Here is an 18,204-nt window from a genome sequence, read left to right on the forward strand (position 1 = left end):
TAAATCATGTGTAAACTTTAAAAGTGACTTTATTATTACATCTAGCTATGCCAAATCCTGATATTCATGTCCATCTCTCTGAAAACCAAAAACTACAATGCCAATTATTAAATTTCTGTTGACCAAGTTACCAAGATTCAGACTGATAGAATGCAAGATGACTGACCAAAAGATTATTTTATTGGTATAAAATCAATGAAATAAAATATTTTCCAAACACTATCCAGTTCTACCAGCTGAGCCACTGTGGAGAAAGATACTCTTTGCTTTTGTACATTTGCATACCACCTTAAACTTACAAAGAATGTTCATATCCACTATTGAAATCATCTTTATAATATATATGCACCTCTTTCATCATCCAAAGTCCCAAAAATCACAGAAAAAAATAGTAACCTAAATGCTTTAAAGTGATACTAAAAACACCACCACCACCACCAACAGTAAACAAGTTCCTCTCTCACTCCCACATGATTCATTGACAGCCAAACAAACAGAACAGAACATTTATCAGAGACTTAGGCCAACATGCTTAAGGATGCATTCAGTTTTAATACATAAACACCTTTAAACTCAACATCTCTAAACAAACACTATTGAAAGCCTTATGATAAAAGGAAAAAAAGAGAAACCAACCATTGTAAGCATGTTTTACTTATTATTTTACTTACATGTGGTTAAATGTTTAACTGCTTGCATTCTTCAAAAATGTGAGTGCATAAAGAGCTCCCTAAATCTGTCATTACTCAAGACAAGGGCAATAACATCCCAGCTGGCACAGTGAGCTAGAGGGGGATGTCAATGTTCATTTCAAGGAAAGCAATATATCAACTGAGTTAATAAAATAGGCTGTCCTTTTACAAAAACATTTTATATTTCAAAAAGCAAGAGTGACTTTTAGATAATTTATAAACAACACTAAAGACAGATTTAAAACAAAAATAACATATCTAAACATAAAATGTCAGGTGGTTTACCATTTTCACTGAGGAGATAGGCCTAATCTCCTAGCTTTAGGAAATGTCTTTTTCCTAGTTTGTTGATTTGTTAACCCAATCTCACAAGTTTTCTCTTATTTTTTAAACACTCTAGAGGGAATACACTTCTTATGCAAAGTATTACTTCATAAGAAAGATGACAAGCCTTGTAATTCTGATGGCAATAGATGTGTTACATTCCACGGGGGGAATTTAACCTTTCTTCCTAAATGATTTCTTTCAAAATGGGATTAAGATAAAAGATATTTTACTTTCACTAAATGACGGGGAAAAAGGAAGGGGTATTAGGTGCTGCTATAGTGCGAAAATTTATATCCCCCAAAATTCATTTGTTGAAATCTTAGTCCCCAAAGATTGTGGTATTAAATGGTGAGGTCTTTAGGGGGTGCTTAGGTCATGAAGGTGGAGCCTTGTGAATGGGATCGGTGCCTTCTAAGAGACCCTAGAGAGATCCCTAGACCCTTCCACCACATGAGGACACAGAGTAGGCACCATCTATGAACCAGGAAGAGGGCCTGGTACCTTAATCTTGGCCTTGCCAGCCTCTAGAACTGTGAAAAATAAATTTCTGTTGTTTATAAGTCACCCAGTCTGTGGTATTTTGATATAGCTGCCCAAATAATGTAAGACAGTCTATTCAATTGATTAGACTGTATATGTTATGCTCTGTACTTGGTAAGCAGGGCCCATCTGAATAAAAGAGCTTACCTACTAGGGTCTCCAACCACAGGCCACATGAATAGAACATGTAGGAAAGGCGGCCTTTTTGTTTAACATGAAGCTGTTAATGACACCATGTCATTTCCTTGACCCAAATTGCTAATTTAATAGTGATTTACAGTGTCCCAATGATTTACAGTGTCCCAATAGAGGAAAGAGGTTTTTCCTCTTTCCTCCATTCCTTTGATGCAGGATACTAAAATTGAGAGCCCTGGTGGTGTTTATTATATATTACGATGTTCTAAAGATTGTTTCAAATGTTCTACTTTGTTGCTATTCAGAATATAATGTATGTTGCTACTTAGATATTAAAATACAGGACTACAAAATAAAAATATTACTAGATAGAAATGATCTTTATAACATATGAAATGGAGATTTGGCAATGGAAACTGCTTTACCTTGTAAATTTTGAGTCCACCAAGCCAGCATTTCCAGAAGTGTTGTACTTGTTCACTTTATAGCAATATTAACCCTAGTGTTCTGTTTTTAGACACAACCAAGTGTATGATTATCAGCAAAAAAACATAAGAATAAGCCATACAATAGCAAAAAAACACCCCAACCTCATATTATAAAAGTTCTGGTTTAAAGAACCACAACACCCACCTAAAGCTCAGACAGGATGTGCAAATTTTAGGTCTGACTGCTTATGTCTCAATTACTGCAATGTATCTGGGTTCAGAGTCCTCTTACCTGCATCCCAATTAAATTAGCAGACTCAGGCAGTTTAACACATTAGTTATTTCTATGCATGTATGTATGTACGTACTGATTGATTGATTGATTGATTGTAAGAGTAAATAGTAAGATGGAGACAGAGGTGAGGGAGGTAGGCAGGAACCAAGACGACAACATCTCATGGGTCGGGGGCCAAGTCAATAAGCTGTCCAGCAAGCAGCACAGTAAGACCACAGCACATCACCACACCAATGACATGCACCTGCACTTGGTTATTGCCAGTCACTAAAAAGTTTATGTGCTTTAGTAATAATCCTCTTCCAAATAATTACAAAACTTTTTTGTAAAAAAAAAGGTTAATAGCCCTGGCTGGTGTAGCTCAGTGGATTGAGCGTGGGCCTGGGAACCAGACGATCGTGGTTCGATTCCCAGTCAGGGCACATGCCCGGGTTGCAGGCCAGTTCCTAGCAGGGGACGCACGAGAGGCAACCATACATTGATGTTTCCCTTTCTCCTTCCCTTCCCCTCTAAAGATAAATAAATAAAATCTAAAAAAAAGATAATGGATGGTAACCCATACAATAAAAATCTATGAACTCACGCTTAGATAAACAGATAGATGAATGAGAAGCTATTCTTTACAGTAGAATTCCAAATAATACATGTAGATGAAATGATACAAATTAAAAAATCACCAACGGGCAAATACTACAGTAATAACTGTTTCAGGTAAGAATCATCAATGACTGTTAGTTAATGAGAAAAAGTATGGTGAGAAACAGGATGCTTACATAGTCTCCAAGTATCTCCCCACAAAATACCTCTTAAGAACAAAGGAAAAAACTGTAATTTTACAGTGTAGAAAGCTGATGCCACTATAGCCAAGAGAACAGAGTTATCATTAGTAACAAGATAAAATCGACATCTTGTGTCTTCTGATATGATGCACTGAATGAACACAGAATCAATAATCTAGTATTCTGATGAGAAATGAATACTCTGAACCAGGTCATTAGAAACATACCCTAATTGAGAGCATTCTACAACGTAACCAGTCTATATTCTTCATCAAAAGTGTAAAGATCCAGTGCCCTGGCTGGTGTAGCTCAGTGGATTGAGTGCGGGCCTGTGGACCAGAGTATCGCAGTTCGATTCCCAGTCAGGGCACATGCCTGGGTTGCAGGCCAGTTCCCAGCAGGGGACCCAGGAGAGGCAACCATATATTGATATTTCTCTCCCTCTCTCGTTCCCTTCCCCTCTAAAGATAAATAAATAAATCTTAAAAAAAAAAAGTGTAAAGATCCAGAGACACATACAGGCAGAGAAGTTAGTCCAGATTAAAGAAAACAAAGGAGACATGACAACTAAATGCAACATGTGATCCTGGACCAGAAACGAAACGAAAATGAGACAACTAGGCAAATGTGAATAAGATCTATTATTTATATAATACTGTATCAGTGTTAATGTTCCGATTTTCATTAATGGTACTACTCTTGATTATGTGTAAGACGTTAATATATGGAGGAAGCGTATATGGGAATTCTTTGTAGCATTTTTTGCAACATTTTTATGTGTCTGAAATTATCTCCAAATGAAAAGTAAAAAATATCATTAATACTGTTTTTAGTCTAATACTTCTACCTTTGCTTCTCTCCCTAATAATCTGCACCTGTTTACTGAAGTTAACAGCTTGGTTTTACATCAATTTGCAGTTCTTATGCCACATATGCATCTTATTAAACTGGGATGGTTCTCTTAGACCCCATTGGGATAATAGCATCATCTGTTTTACCTGATGAACAAGAATCGAGTTCCTCAGGGGTAAAACATGCACTTACATCCCAGAGAGCTAGCTCAGTGCCTGGCTCAGAGTTGAATGAATAAATGAATAAATTAATTCTTGAGGCTTATTTAAAAAAAATTAAAATTACAGGAAAAAAGGTAAGAGGAATAGGACAAGTTTTAGAAATAGGACAACTTGACAAGTTTTAGAGGAAAAAAAAAGAAGCCTGACTTTTAGAGAGTAAATGAGTTTTAATTTTTGTTTTATATTCTGTTTTTTATTTGTACCACATCTTTTCATCCTTATCATTCATAATTTCTAAAAATTAACAAGAATATCACATCCTTCCTCAAGGCTAACACTTATTTAGGGTTCCCCATGTGTCAGGTATCTGCTCATTGCTCTACAGTCTTCCTGTCATTGTCTTAACAACAGTGTGACGGAGACAGGACTCCTGTACTCCCCTACCCCTTTACAGGTAAGGACAGTGAAGCTAAGAGCAGTTAAGTGAGCGGCTTAAAGCTCTCCAAAATTCGGTCTGCTTCTGAACAGCTAGTCGGTGCAAGTCCAGAACATGGGCCCTCGGCCATGGTGCTCAAATGCCTCATCTTACATACACATAAAGAAAAAATGGCATAAATTAAAAAAAAAAAACACTGTTCAATTACTTAGAGTAATCAGAGGGAAAGTGCTTCAGGGGCAGAGGGAAACAAAATAAAATAAACACAAAGCCTCTGTGTAAAATATGCTTTGTCCACTCTAAGTGTTCCCAAGTTTTTGCTTTTTTAATTTTGCCCAGACACCCACAGCAAAAATTCCCCCTGAAAAATTCCAACTTTGCCTTATGACTATGTTTCCCTCTCTTTTTTAGTAGGCACAGAGGGTGAAAATAATGTTATCCTCATCTGCTCAGCGTAGGCTGGGTCTCTTTGGGAGCCTGGTGCAAAGGGTAAAGAAAAAGGATTCCAGGTGGTGGTGGCGGAGAGGGACATGGGCAAGATGCTGGAAAGGAAGGGGTTAGAGACCCCTTCAGTGGGTGCCGAGTCCTCCTGCACACCACTGTCATTCCTTAGTGAATGACACCCAAAAGCTATTCACAATTTCATGCTCTAAAAGCACCTCATAAAATTACTGGTGGAGACAATGAATATGAAACACAGTAGTGTTGTTTGCTCAAACCCATGGGGGCTACTGGACATAAGGGAGTGAGACATCCACGTCTAGACAAAGGGAGTGGAAGTCTTTTCCAGGCATCTCAAATGCAGTGGGAGCCCGGATTTTGAGCCCATGTGTCCTGAGGTTGCTGTGAGGACAACCTAAGTCTATAACCATGCCTGGCACTTCATTAGCGTGCCTTACTGTCACTGTCATCAATACCCCCAGGGCGCTGCTCCAGACTACACCCTTAGTAAATCTTTACTGATTTTCATGTAAAGCAAAATGTGTTTAAATGAAAATATGATTATTTGGTTTATCGCCATGATGAGCCTGTGACTAAGGGGAGAAATGCAGCTGACATTCCACGGAGTCTGTGCAACCTGAGCACCTGTACAATGTCTGTCCCCAATTACAGCACAGACCAAAGAACTTGGTCGGAGAAGATGAGGATGGGGAGAAATAAAAGCCAAAACTGGATTTTGCTCTGGCTGTTGCCGTTCCCTGTTTTCCCTCATTGCCATTAGCAAATCCAGGACAACTACAGCTCACACCTTTTGTTATGAGCAACTGTAATGTCTTCTCTGGTGCAGCACCTTCCTTTCCTATAGTCCTTACTGTTCACTGTTTACATTCATTCTCTTGGTGTCTGCAGATTTTGAGGACATTTAGACACTTGCTGATAATGCTGTTCAAACAACTTGAGAAGTCCATATATTTTTTTGTTTAGCTCTTTGTAGTAGAATCATATCCTGCATACATTACTGCTAACCTGTTTCAGTATTTATCTGCTTATTTTAATTCAATAGCATCTTTAAAAGTCCAAATTCAAGAAACTAATAAGACGTGGTTATTCACATTATAAAAGGAGATTGCTTTAAAGAAAGATTCACTGAAATATTTTTTCCAAGGCCCAATTCTGTGTGTCTCTGATTCTCAATTTAGCAGAGTGGGAAGTTTTTTAGGAAGCATAGGTTTTTAAAATCTATAGATCAGGAAGGAGCACACACAAGTATTGAATAGCAAAATTCACCTTTAACTTCACCAAATATCACTACCTAAATTGAAGAATATCTCCCTGAATTGTCAAGTTCCATCACTCTTTAACAAAGGCAACCTCTGCACTTGGTGGTGTGTGTGTCCTCAAAATTTCCAATTTGTGGAAAATCTAGGCCATCCATAGCACATAATTACCGCTCTTTAATTGAGATTTTTAAAGATGTAATCTATGTATACGTAATTTTTAGAGATCCATGTAGTAAAGAGAGACTAAGATGAGAAGTGTTCAAAACCAAGTGATGGAAACAGACATGTAAGATGAGTACAATGTGCTGGCAGCTCTGGGTGGGGGAGAGGGATGAGTAAGTGGAGTACAGGTGACCTGGGGGCAGTGAAAATGTTCTGTATGATGCTGTGATGGTGGATATATATTATTATACATTTTTAAGCCCATAATGTATAACAAAGAGTGAACTCTAATGTAAGCTATGGACTCTAGTTGGTAATGAGGTATCAATGTTGACTCAATGATTATAACAAAAGCCCCTTCTGGTTTTGGATGTTGATGTGGGGAGAGGCTGGGTTGGACAGAGGGGATACATAGGAACTCTGCAGTTTTCCCTCAGTTTTGTTCCAAACCTAAAACTTCTCTAAAATATAAAGTCTATCAATTTATTTTAAAAAGTGCTAGCAGCATAAAATTCTGTGATAACATCAAGAAGGAAAAAATTGTTACTTGTTGAGTTTGTCTGAGGAAATACTGGAGTGAGCTCTTGAAGGAGGGAAAGGACTCTTGTTTGGAGAAGAGAATGTGTCACTAACACGGGAAATAACAGTGAAGGACTTCATGGGACCAAACTGACAGTACTTTACCGGTCAGACTGAGAAGGCCGGTTTCTGCTCTGTGGGCGGGAAGGAGTTGTGGAGGGGTTTGAGCTAGGGGGGTTATAAAATGAGGACACACTGTGGAGGTAGCTCCTTCCTCTGTGGGATGTAATTTGGAGCAAGAATAAATCCTGGAGGCCAGGAATCACAGGACAGGCAACGAGCTGGGGCACATAGGAGGGAAAGGGCACAGGAGGGGGGAGAAGAGGGGCTGAGAATGTGCAAAAGGTTTTGAGCCCTTGAGAAGAGAATAGGGAAGCCAATGCCAAAAATAGGAAATACAGAAAGAGAAGTAATTTTAGGGTATATAGAAGATGAATTATTTTGGGTGTGCAGATTATTCATGTGGAAATGTCTAACTTGCAGTTAGAAATGTGGTTCTGAGACCAAAAATATTTAGAAGTAATCTGCAAAGAGATACTAATTAAAGCTTTAGAAAGAGCTGCAACTGTAGGAATTGATAATGTTGCAAAGAGATTCATCAAAATTTTTTAAAATGGTCAGAATCTTCAGGAAGAAGACTCAACAAAGGATTCTGAATAAAGAACATTTAGAGATAAAAGAACCAGAAGGGTACAGGCAATGTTGCCTCCTGATTACTCTCCGGGTAGTGCAGATGCCTACCTCTATCATCACAAATCATTTCTTATGCCCTAACTCCTTTCATGGCAGAACATAGATACTGTTAAGCAAAAACGGAAATGTTACCTTAAGTAAGTTTACAAGCTAGGGTAGGAAATACAGGCTTCAAAAATACAAGTTTGGGCTATTAACAGATGGTAGACTGTACATTAATGGTCCCCAATGAATCACATCTCCTTGTATCTACTGACTCCAGCCTGGGTCACAAGCCTTGTCTTGGCCAGTGGAACATCATAAGCTGGACAGGTGCCTATATCTTGGGCATGCCCTTCTGGGAGGCTGCTGCTGTGATAGCAGCAGCTGACCGCCAGACATTTGAGAGGGGCTATCGGGGGGCCATCCATCCCCACTGGAGTTTTCAGCTGACTGCAACCACGTAAAAGAGACCAGAAAAAGTGCCTGACAGCCTACCTTTAATTGCAGAATATGAGCAAATAAAGAGTTGTTTTTAACACACTTAAGTTTGGGGGCGATTTATTGTACAGCAATAAATAACTCGACTGCAGAACAATTTGAAGGTGGAGGCAAGGTACATGTATGTAGGGAGATATGGAAGAAGTTTTAGGTTTAGAATGGAAGAATATCTATCTGTCCATTCATCCATTCATCCACCAAAGATTGAAAATGGCCCCATGTTTGGAAACCTGGGTTGGTCCATCTGGCACTAAGCTCTTTTTAAACTATTACAGCCTCACCTTCTGATTCCATCCATAATAATCTACAAATACAAATTTCAGAATCTAAGAGCAGAAAAGACCTACATTTGACCAAAAGATGAAATTAAAACCAAACAAGTGACTCATTCCTAAAGCATCACAAGCCAAATTACTTTTAGTGTCAAAACCAGAATCCAGAGCTGCTACAACTCAGCATGATGTGCTTTGGGCTGTACAAACCTGCTCAGTCATAACCACACATTCTGCCTAATTGAGCCTTCATAAACTGTTCACAGACTCGCTAGTCTCAAGAGAACAGGCCTTTCTCATGCCCCGGTTCTCAAGGGGTACACGGTCTCTTCTCTGAGCAGTCAGGCTCAACAAATGCATTGAACTGTCCAGGTGGTGCTCAGAGAAGCAACACAAAGCAAGGCGAGCAGCATTACGTGCAGTGGCTAAAAGGCCGCAGTAGCCACGCTGCTGAAACAAGACCAGAACTCAGGCCAACACTGCCAAAGTGACCAGAGGAACAAAGCATATGCCACCCGAAAGCCCCACAAAACAGGTTCATTCAACACTGAGCTTTGATGAGCATCAAGTCTCACTAAGAGGTTCACTCGGAGGGTCTCACAAGTATATTTTCAAATAGCTGTTCCATCTCTGGAAAATCTGTCTTGGAGATTCAGCGATCCTCAATTTGGTGGGCTCATTCTCTCCTCACTCTCTTCCTTCACAGTCCCGGGGACCAAGGCCTATAGTGAAATTTGAAGTAATGATCTCCCAATGGGCCTCTGAGAGGCCAGCATTTTGGACAATCTGTATTTTGAAGCAACTTTCACTAATCTTCCTTCCATATTCTTTCACGGTAAGAATAAATTAATATAATTAAAATAAAAAGCATTAGATTTTAGGTGATTTTCAAAACACTCCTGTATAATATAAAATTAGGGGTAGGGACATTAAAAACCATCGTCATATTAAATGAACTCCATTAATCTCTACCATGCTATCCCTTTTCTTCAAATAATTTTTTTATATTTCCCTATTAAGTTTCTACACACCTATGGCCATGTTCTTTGGATACTTTGACCTAAGTTGATTACCTCTTTCAGGAACTTCTTTCTTTCTCTTGTCTCCACACAATCAGTTTTCTTGATTTCCTGTCTTCAATTATCCTTAGAGTATGTCGTATGTCTTTAAAGTATTATATACTTAAATTACAAATGGAACCAAAAGGAAGAAGCAGGAATAGTCCTAAATAACATGTCATGCTTGTGGAGCCCAAGAAGACTGATTTGACATACCCCAAGAGGAATTTATCTGCTAAGATAGGTCATGGTCAACAGAAGGCCCAAATTTTTAAACAATAAGAGTCTATGTAGCAGCCATTGGTTCACAGGGACTCCTCGTGTACTCTGTATATTGGGAAGAACCTCAGACTGAACATTCAGCTTCCAGAACTATGCCCTGTATACTTATGCTGAGTCAACCATTAAAGGGGAGCCCTGGTTTTGTCTTTTAGCCAATGAACTGAGTCCTGCCCTATTCAATCAGAACTGCACAATTATATACAATTTGCATCTATACCAATCAGAACTGCTATAATGACCAATCAAAACACATAATACCAACCAGTGAGAACTGCATGATTCAGACCAATCAGACCTGTAATTTAGAAACCTTATTTATAAGCATAAAATTGGACCAGTTGGGAACCTGAGCAGGACCTTTCTCTATAAAAGGTGGTCTCCTTTTTGTCTAGAAATTCAGGGGTGTCCAACCTGCTATGAATGCAGCCCAACACAAAATCATAAATTTACTTAAAACTTTTTTTTTGCTCATCAGTTTTCGTTAGTGTTTGTGTATTTAATGTGTGGCCCAAGACAACTCTTCTTCCAGCGTGGACCAGAAATGCCAAAAGGCTGGACGCCCCCGCTAGGTGGAGTATACTTTTGGTTTCTACTGGAGGCTGTGCTTCTAGGGTTTGCAAACTGTTTCAGCTGTATCCAGTCTCTCCCTTTCAGCACCTCTTTGGGAACTTTGGTTTACATATACTCCCTTCCCTTTTCTTTTTATTCTGCTTCTCTTGATTTCATCTAAACATTTTTCAAAATAAACATTTTATCTAGAAATGGTCTCTTACCATTCCCCTAGTGAACAGGGATCAATTTTTAAATGAAAGGGGGAAAAAAACCCGCTTTCTCCTGTTATTCTATGGTCAATCACAAGAAATTCTGACACAATTTTTTGGCTGTTTTAAAAGAATTCTGAGGCACTTTGAAGTTCAATGAAGAAGGCCTAAAAACCATGGTGTCTTGGAGTAGTTACTACAGTTTCTCTAAAAGATTAGTAGTACATCCAAGTAAGAATCTTTTTTTCTAACCATCCACATTCTCTAATCCTCACAGATCTTTAGCACTTGTTTAAAAATAAGTAAAGTATGTTCATTAATACCGCCCTGAGGGTGTGTTGTGACCTAACAGTACCGTAGTTAAGCTGGAAAATACCATTGAGGCGAAAGCCCAAAGCAGAACTATCCTGTATCTTCAACTGTAGCAGCAAAATCAAATTAGTTTGATTATACTGATAGAAAAACCCAATTATTCACGGTCAAATAGGCAATCAAAAGAGGGGGGGAACAATCCTCAATACAGGACACCCACCAAAATCAAAAAGACATCAGAGAAAAAGATGTAAAGCATTTAAATTTGTCAATAAAAGGCCAATACAGATAATCCCATGAAGACAAGAAAGAATACCTGACACGCATCTAGTTAACTGCCAACCTTTCCCATGAAAGTAAGCGAGCCAAGAAGTGCTCAGAGAAAGAACAGCTCAGCTTGCCAGAAACATACTTCTCGGTTCCCCTGTTGATCTTATCCATAGGAGAAATCAAAGGAAATTTAAAATTAACATTTTAATTAATCTACAGACACAAAATAAATGTATTTTCTTCATTTCTCCATTCAAGAGTCAGGATGAAAAGCTTTAAAAAAATGTATGCACATCCCCAATTTTTATCAGGTCCAAATTGACTTGGAAATGATTAGGGAAAAAATGTGGATGATACACCCAAGAATACAAACTGGTAAAAACACAGAGCATACATGTTACAGAAGAAAACCCTACTTTATTATTATTTTTAATTAGAGCACAACTTTTCACAACACAAAATGCTTCTAACTTTCCTAATTAAAATCCCCGAATGGATTATTTGCTATAGCTAATAAAAAGAAGTGGCCGTAGCTTAAAACTGAATATCTTTTTTGGAGATCTCTTCCCTTCAATAAGAATAAAAGGATTTTTTATGAACACCAACAGAACTAAAAAGTTACATTTAATTCACAGAAGCAGGAATAATTAGTCATATAATGTCTTCATCTGCACAAATTTATAGTCCCTTCTTCAGCACACTCAGAACACGTAAAGGAAATTACTATGCTGAATTTCATCCAACTTCCAGCCATATTTCAATTTTCAAACTTAATTAAAACTGGCAGTTTTACTAAGAAGAATCAAATTTCAATCAAATGGGTGTGTTATTTTTTAAAAGAAAATGCAAAAGAAGTCAAGATGTCCCAAGCAAAGGATTAACAGAGCTTTGACTAGAATTGAAAGTCACAAGTTAAACGGGTGTTTTGAATTACCACTTTTATTAAAACATAATCCTTTACATGAAGCTCTCTGGATTTTTTATTAGTTCTAGAATATTGAAAGAAAATGTTTGTTTGGCTTAGCATAATATTGACTCATAAATCACGGAAAAATTATGACGAAATTATATCTGGGAAATTCACTTCTTCAGCTTCTCCCTTGGTAGCACCAGGTATTTTAGAATCAAATGAAACCTTAGCAACAATCAAGTATTTTCTATGGAAGAGGACTCCCAGTTACGGGGCAGGGCAACATGAGAAATGAAATTCATCCCTAGCCACATGGGCTTGTTTACCAACACAAAGCTTTTTTCATGGGAACGACGCATTACGTGAAAGAGTTTAAGGAGCGGCAGACTGGACTAGAAGGACTGCAGCTGCGGCAGGAAGCCAGGCTGGCCATTACCCACTGTCCCACAAAGGACTCCCCCCCAGTGGATTATGCTGATGCTGTGTAATAAGGCTCCTCACAGCCTGGGCACTGCCCTCTGGGATTTGCCTGTCCGCCTCATGGAGCTCTGTTGAAAAAGACAATTATGGGTATATCCTAATATTCAAGCTTCTTGCTAAAGCCAATTTATTTACCTTCTCATCCTGTGGAAAAATGGAATCTAGATTCAAGTGATTGACACGAAGTTGCTTAAACATGGCTCAGTTTTGTATTCCCTAATGCAAACTGAATACAAAGTGCAGCTGAAATTGAGAAGCAGTTGCAGTTAGATGGGTGAGAATAATATTTAATATTCCACATAGCAAGAATGAGGAGCTTATGAGATATAGGAGGAAATTACTGAGCAAAAAAAGCAACATACAGTTCTAAAAACCAAGAAAAAGATTTGGGCAAAGACACAGACAACAGCATGGTGATTACCAGAGGGAAGCGGGGTGCGGGGAGGTAGAAGAGGGTGTAGAGGGGATAAACGGTGATGGAAGGAGACTTCAGCTGCAGTGGTGAACACTGTATACAATATAGTAATGATGTATTGTAGAACTGTACATCCCAAACCTACCTAATTCTATTAACCAGTTACCCCAATAAATTTTTAAAAAGATTTGGGGGAAAACATAATTTTATTCAAATTCCATTTTGAAAAAAATTAATGCCTCTCGCTTATATATGCTCAAGCCTTATCAAATTGGCAAATGCAATATGTGCTTGTAAAGCAGTAGTGGTTTTAAAATCTATCATCATAAATCTTATTGCAAATTGATTATATTCTATGACAAATGATGCTGTAGGCAAAAACAGCAGTTTTAGACTTGGAGGGCACTCTGCAGACCACCTAATCTAGCTCACTTTCATTTTATAAATAAAGAAACAGAGGCCCAAGTGCATTCATGGAAAAGCTGGGCAGATTCCCAGGCTCCTGACTGCCCAGCCAGAGTCTCTGCTTTTACCCACAGCCTATGAATAGTCCTGATCTTGCCAAGGCCACTCTGTCACTACAACACAGTCTGTCTCACAAAAATGGTTCCTCGGTAGTTCACATTAAGGTGCTTAATATGAGAAGCAAATTTTTCTTCTATGCAGGAGACCTCATATATGCTCACTTAATGCATATTCAACACTGTTTGGAATGCCCAGTTCCCCACCCACATCTCTCCCACACCCACCTGGTTAGCACAAGAGTAAAGATGCTATATACTGTGACACTTTTCCCTGGCCACCAGAAACCCCTAGTCCCCACTGTAACTGCTTGGTCCAGGACTGGCCCCAGCCCTAAGCAGGTGCAATGAATCTTGTTTCTAGGTTTGGAACCTGTGCGCTGGCCTCTCCCCAAAGTTGGATGATGAGATATAAAAAGTGGAGGTAGTCACTGGCCTCCACAATTTGGCCTGGAGGAGGCAGTGGTGCTGACAGAAGCAGAGATAGAAACAGAGAGGTTGTGGAAGAGCCCATCTGTAGCCCTGGTTCCTGCCATGCTTCAGGCTTTGACCTCCAGAATGCACTCGAGTATCCAGGAGACAAAGCACTCTTTTTGTCTAGTTCTACTGAGAATAACTGTTTAGCATGCCATCTGTTTATCAGAGGGTAAAAGCTACCATATGAGAGACACGTCTTCCTATTTTGAACCCAAGCAGGAGTGGGGAGCCAAGGTGGTCCTGGAATCTCCAGTGAGGAGCGTGTTCTTCTTTATGCCTCCCTGCAGAGTATAACAGCGCTGAGCCAAAGTGTTAAACATACTTATTAAAGAAAAACAAAGATTATCTAGTTAGATCATTCTTGAGGGAAGTCAGCGGACATATTCTTCTCTTTACTTACTGCCTTCTGTGTATGTAGATTGAGTAGAACTCCCAATCTTCTTACAGAAAAGAATCAGCAGCAGGAAACAAACAAACAAACAAACAAACAGGATGAAAGCTGACTAGGCCATACACTCAGGTGACCCATGGGTGTTTTTCTTCTTAAAATAAATAAACACTCTGGCTGGTGTGGCTCAGTGGATTGAGTGCTGGCCTGTGAACCAAAAGGTTGCTCGTTTAATTCCCAGTCACGGCAGATACCTGGATTGTGGGCCAGGTCCCCGGTAGGGGGCACGTGAGAGGCAACCACCTGATGTTTCTCTCCCTGTCTTTCTCCCTCCCTCCTGCTCTCTAAAATAAACAAATAAATAAAATATTTAAAAAATAAACAATACTGTTTACTTACAAAAGTTTCTGCAAACAGTGATTGACACTGGCTTTCTAAAAAAGGCATTATTGCTCTGTGGCGAAAACACTAGGCCTCAGAACTCCTCCTATGTGTAGTCTTCTCATTGTTTCCTGAGCTCTAAGAAGCCTGATAGGAGCAGGTTGGCCCACAGGCATGCCGGTCTGTAGCATGCCATGGGAAGGAATATAACATTAAGTCTTTCCAGATAACTCACTATCTAAATACTGTGTGTGTGTTTTTCCCTGCTTTATCTTATCATAGTTGTGTCATTATTTTGTGAAAGGATTTGGGGACACAGGTAGAGGCGGGGACACAGATAAGAAAATGAAAGAATTAGGAGGCGTGACTGAGAGATAAACATGCACCCCTGGGATTTGCTGGTTGACGGATTCCATCTCAAACCCCATTTGAGACCCATCTGATCTATAGAATGTGGAAGATAATAAGAGAAAAGATGACAATAATTCAGAGTGACTTCAAATGCATGGACAAAACAATGTGACTGGTAGAGGGATGACAGGGTACAAGCACGACTAGCCATCTCACCTTCTCCCCAAGTAACAAGGGAATAGCCTCCTGAAAGGTCAAAGAGGACAGGATTGTGGGGACTTTAGATGGCAAATTAAGCCACAGCAAAGGATCCAATGAAAATATGCTACTGACAACATGTATATGCAAAGCGGCCCTTTGGGATTTCAGGCAATAAAGTCTCCGGTGAGCTGTGGGAGAATTCAGTTTTTGCCCTGGAAGCAGAGTGCTGAGAACAAAACAAAAACAATGTGTGAAAAGATATAAGAATATGTCCCAAGAAAAGCATTTAGAATATAAAAAATAAAATATTAAAAAGAATATCTCAGCCATATACTCCTTATCTAAAACCCCTCCTGAATCCTTTTCTACAACTACCCATCCATCAAGGATGTTCAAATTTGATCTCTTTCCTCCTTAAAGCCATCCTGAAATATTCTAGCCTAGAGTGACCTTCCTTCCAGTCTCTGGACTTCCAGAGGACATTTAACAGACTATTCAGGGTGTTTATATGTATTGTGTACTCTCTCTTTTTCTGCAAATGTTGTCTTTTAAAACATACTAAGAATGTAAAAAGGGCCCTGGCTGGTGTGGCTCAGTGGATTGAGTACCAGCCTACGAACTAAAGGGTCACAGGTTCAGTTCCCAGGGAGGGCACATGCCTGGGTTGGAGGCCATGTCCCCAGGAGGGAGTGGTGTGAGAGGCCACCACACACTGATGTTTCTCTTCCTCTCTTTCCCCTTCCCTTCCTCTCTCTAAAAATAAATAAATAAAATCATAAAAAAGATAGTAAAAAGGGAAAATTTAGCTACCATGTAATGAGTGACATTATGTATAGAAAATAGACAACTAAATAACTACCACTCATTGGAAAAGAGGACACAGTTAATTCTTCAAATCTGCATAATACAGCCATTCTGTTAATATTCTTCTCACCAGCCTTAAATGGACCACAGGTTATTACTGAATCAAAGAAGAAGAAAAGTTATGTAAAGGAAATTTATTCCATGGAACAGCTTCTTTTCATTACTCCTCTTATTCAAATTTTCATGAATATCTTTGAAAACCTTTAACCACTTGTTCCAGACAATGAACTTTTTACTCCTTCTAAGTATTTTTCCTCGGACTGAAATATTTGACCCATTAATATTTGACTCTTTCCTGTCATTTCCTACATGTCTCTGATTTTATGGGAGGGACCCTGAAACACATGACTTTTTTTAGGCAATTATCTCCAGAAAGAACAAAAAACTGATTAATCACCATCAAACATAAAAAAATCCCCTTGTTCTTGTGGTCTGAAACAGGCACATTTTCTTCACTTGCTTCAAGGCAACAAATACAACTGAGTGCACAACTATTTAGAACATATTCCAATTCTAACAAGCAAGAAGGGGCTCTGCCAGACCACACGTCTGAGAGATCAATTTGGCTAATAAAGGCTGGAGACTACACACATTCCTAAAATAAGAAAGAGATATTTGTGATCATTTGAATGTAGCCCAAAGACATTTGCTTCAGGACAGTAAGACATAGCAGTATCTTATCTTCAAGAATCAATCCTCTGACTTCCCTTAAAAATCTTATTTTTACAAGTCAGAAAGCCCTGATAAAAAATAATTCACTAATATAGGAACTGGAATATTTTTATTCACATTTCTAATTGAAGTTTAGCTACATGTCATTCAATTTTTCAGAATAAAAAAATTTTCCAGAAATTCTTACAGATACTGTAAGACTGTGCATGCATTTGTTTAATGGATTCTCCAGAAGGCCTTGCCAAGTTCTACAAACGTTCCATTATGCATTTATTCACCACTTATCAAGCAACTTATGAATTATTTAACATTTTCCCGTATTCCACTATCAGATGGGTCTATAATGTCTCTAAGTTTATTTCTCCTTTGACTGTAATTTTTCTAGTCAAAAAAAGTTCACACTTAAAAATATTAACTTGGCTATCAAATAAATCATCTTCCAAATCAAAAGGGCAGAACGACTGGAGTCATTGTTCAATGTGAGAGAACACCCTGAGCCAGAACACTTTTCTAAATAAGTGCTAGGCAGCATCCAGCAAGTGCAATGCAACATGTCTAGCCTCAGTACTGTGAGCAAGCATGCCCCTGTCCTCCAGGAGCTGAAAAAGTGACTAGATAGGTGACACTACACATACAAGGAAGCAAGAAGTTTGAAAGCATGAAGAATGGAACATAAAGAATGTACACAGGGCTAATGGTTAACCTGAACATACTGACCTACCCCACTCTGGAGTGTGAACATGCACATGAGTGGTACTAATACCAGGAACCGGGTCTGTAGCTACATAAAAGAACCGACAGATTAACAGCAGACCTCTTGGTGACATGCACAGGGCATGAGGAAGGCAGCCCTGGGCAAAATGTTCAGGTAGATTTATTCTTCAGTAAATTACCATCAGTCTTCCTTCTCTTCTGTATTTTCCTATGGTCATTCATACAGCCAGTCTGTTCTTGTCCATTGTTTGTCCCTCATTAGCCTATAAATTTGTTGGAGACAGAGGCTCATTTTCATCTCAGAACCCACCCAAGCGATTTGGCTTATTAGATGTTTGTTCAACTAACAAGTGGCCAAATATACCCCAAACTTCTGCACCATCAAAAGTAGCCTGTCCTCTGCCCTTAGGAACTTCTCAGGTGACAAATGATCTGACAGACCAAGGGAGGAAGGTATTAATGGGTGTAAATGCTTTGCTATTAAATCGCTTACTCTTTTTTTGGCCCCAGTTTTCTCAACTATCAAATGCAAATATATTTTGCTCTACATACTTCATGGTGAAATAACAGGGTATACTGTAATAGTATATACTGT

The 18,204-nt window shown here is 38.9% G+C and overlaps 1 protein-coding gene across 2 annotated transcripts in view; it reads right to left on the reverse strand.

Moving 5' to 3' along the window:
- PIP4K2A (phosphatidylinositol-5-phosphate 4-kinase type 2 alpha) overlaps positions 1–18,204 on the reverse strand; it is a 159,721-nt gene that overhangs the window by 85,332 nt on the left and 56,185 nt on the right. The window lies entirely within an intron of this gene.

Source organism: Artibeus jamaicensis, unplaced genomic scaffold (assembly GCF_021234435.1).
Source record: "Artibeus jamaicensis isolate MK-2021 breed Jamaican fruit bat unplaced genomic scaffold, CSHL_Jam_final contig_867, whole genome shotgun sequence".
In the NCBI taxonomy this organism is placed as follows: Eukaryota; Metazoa; Chordata; class Mammalia; order Chiroptera; family Phyllostomidae; genus Artibeus; species Artibeus jamaicensis.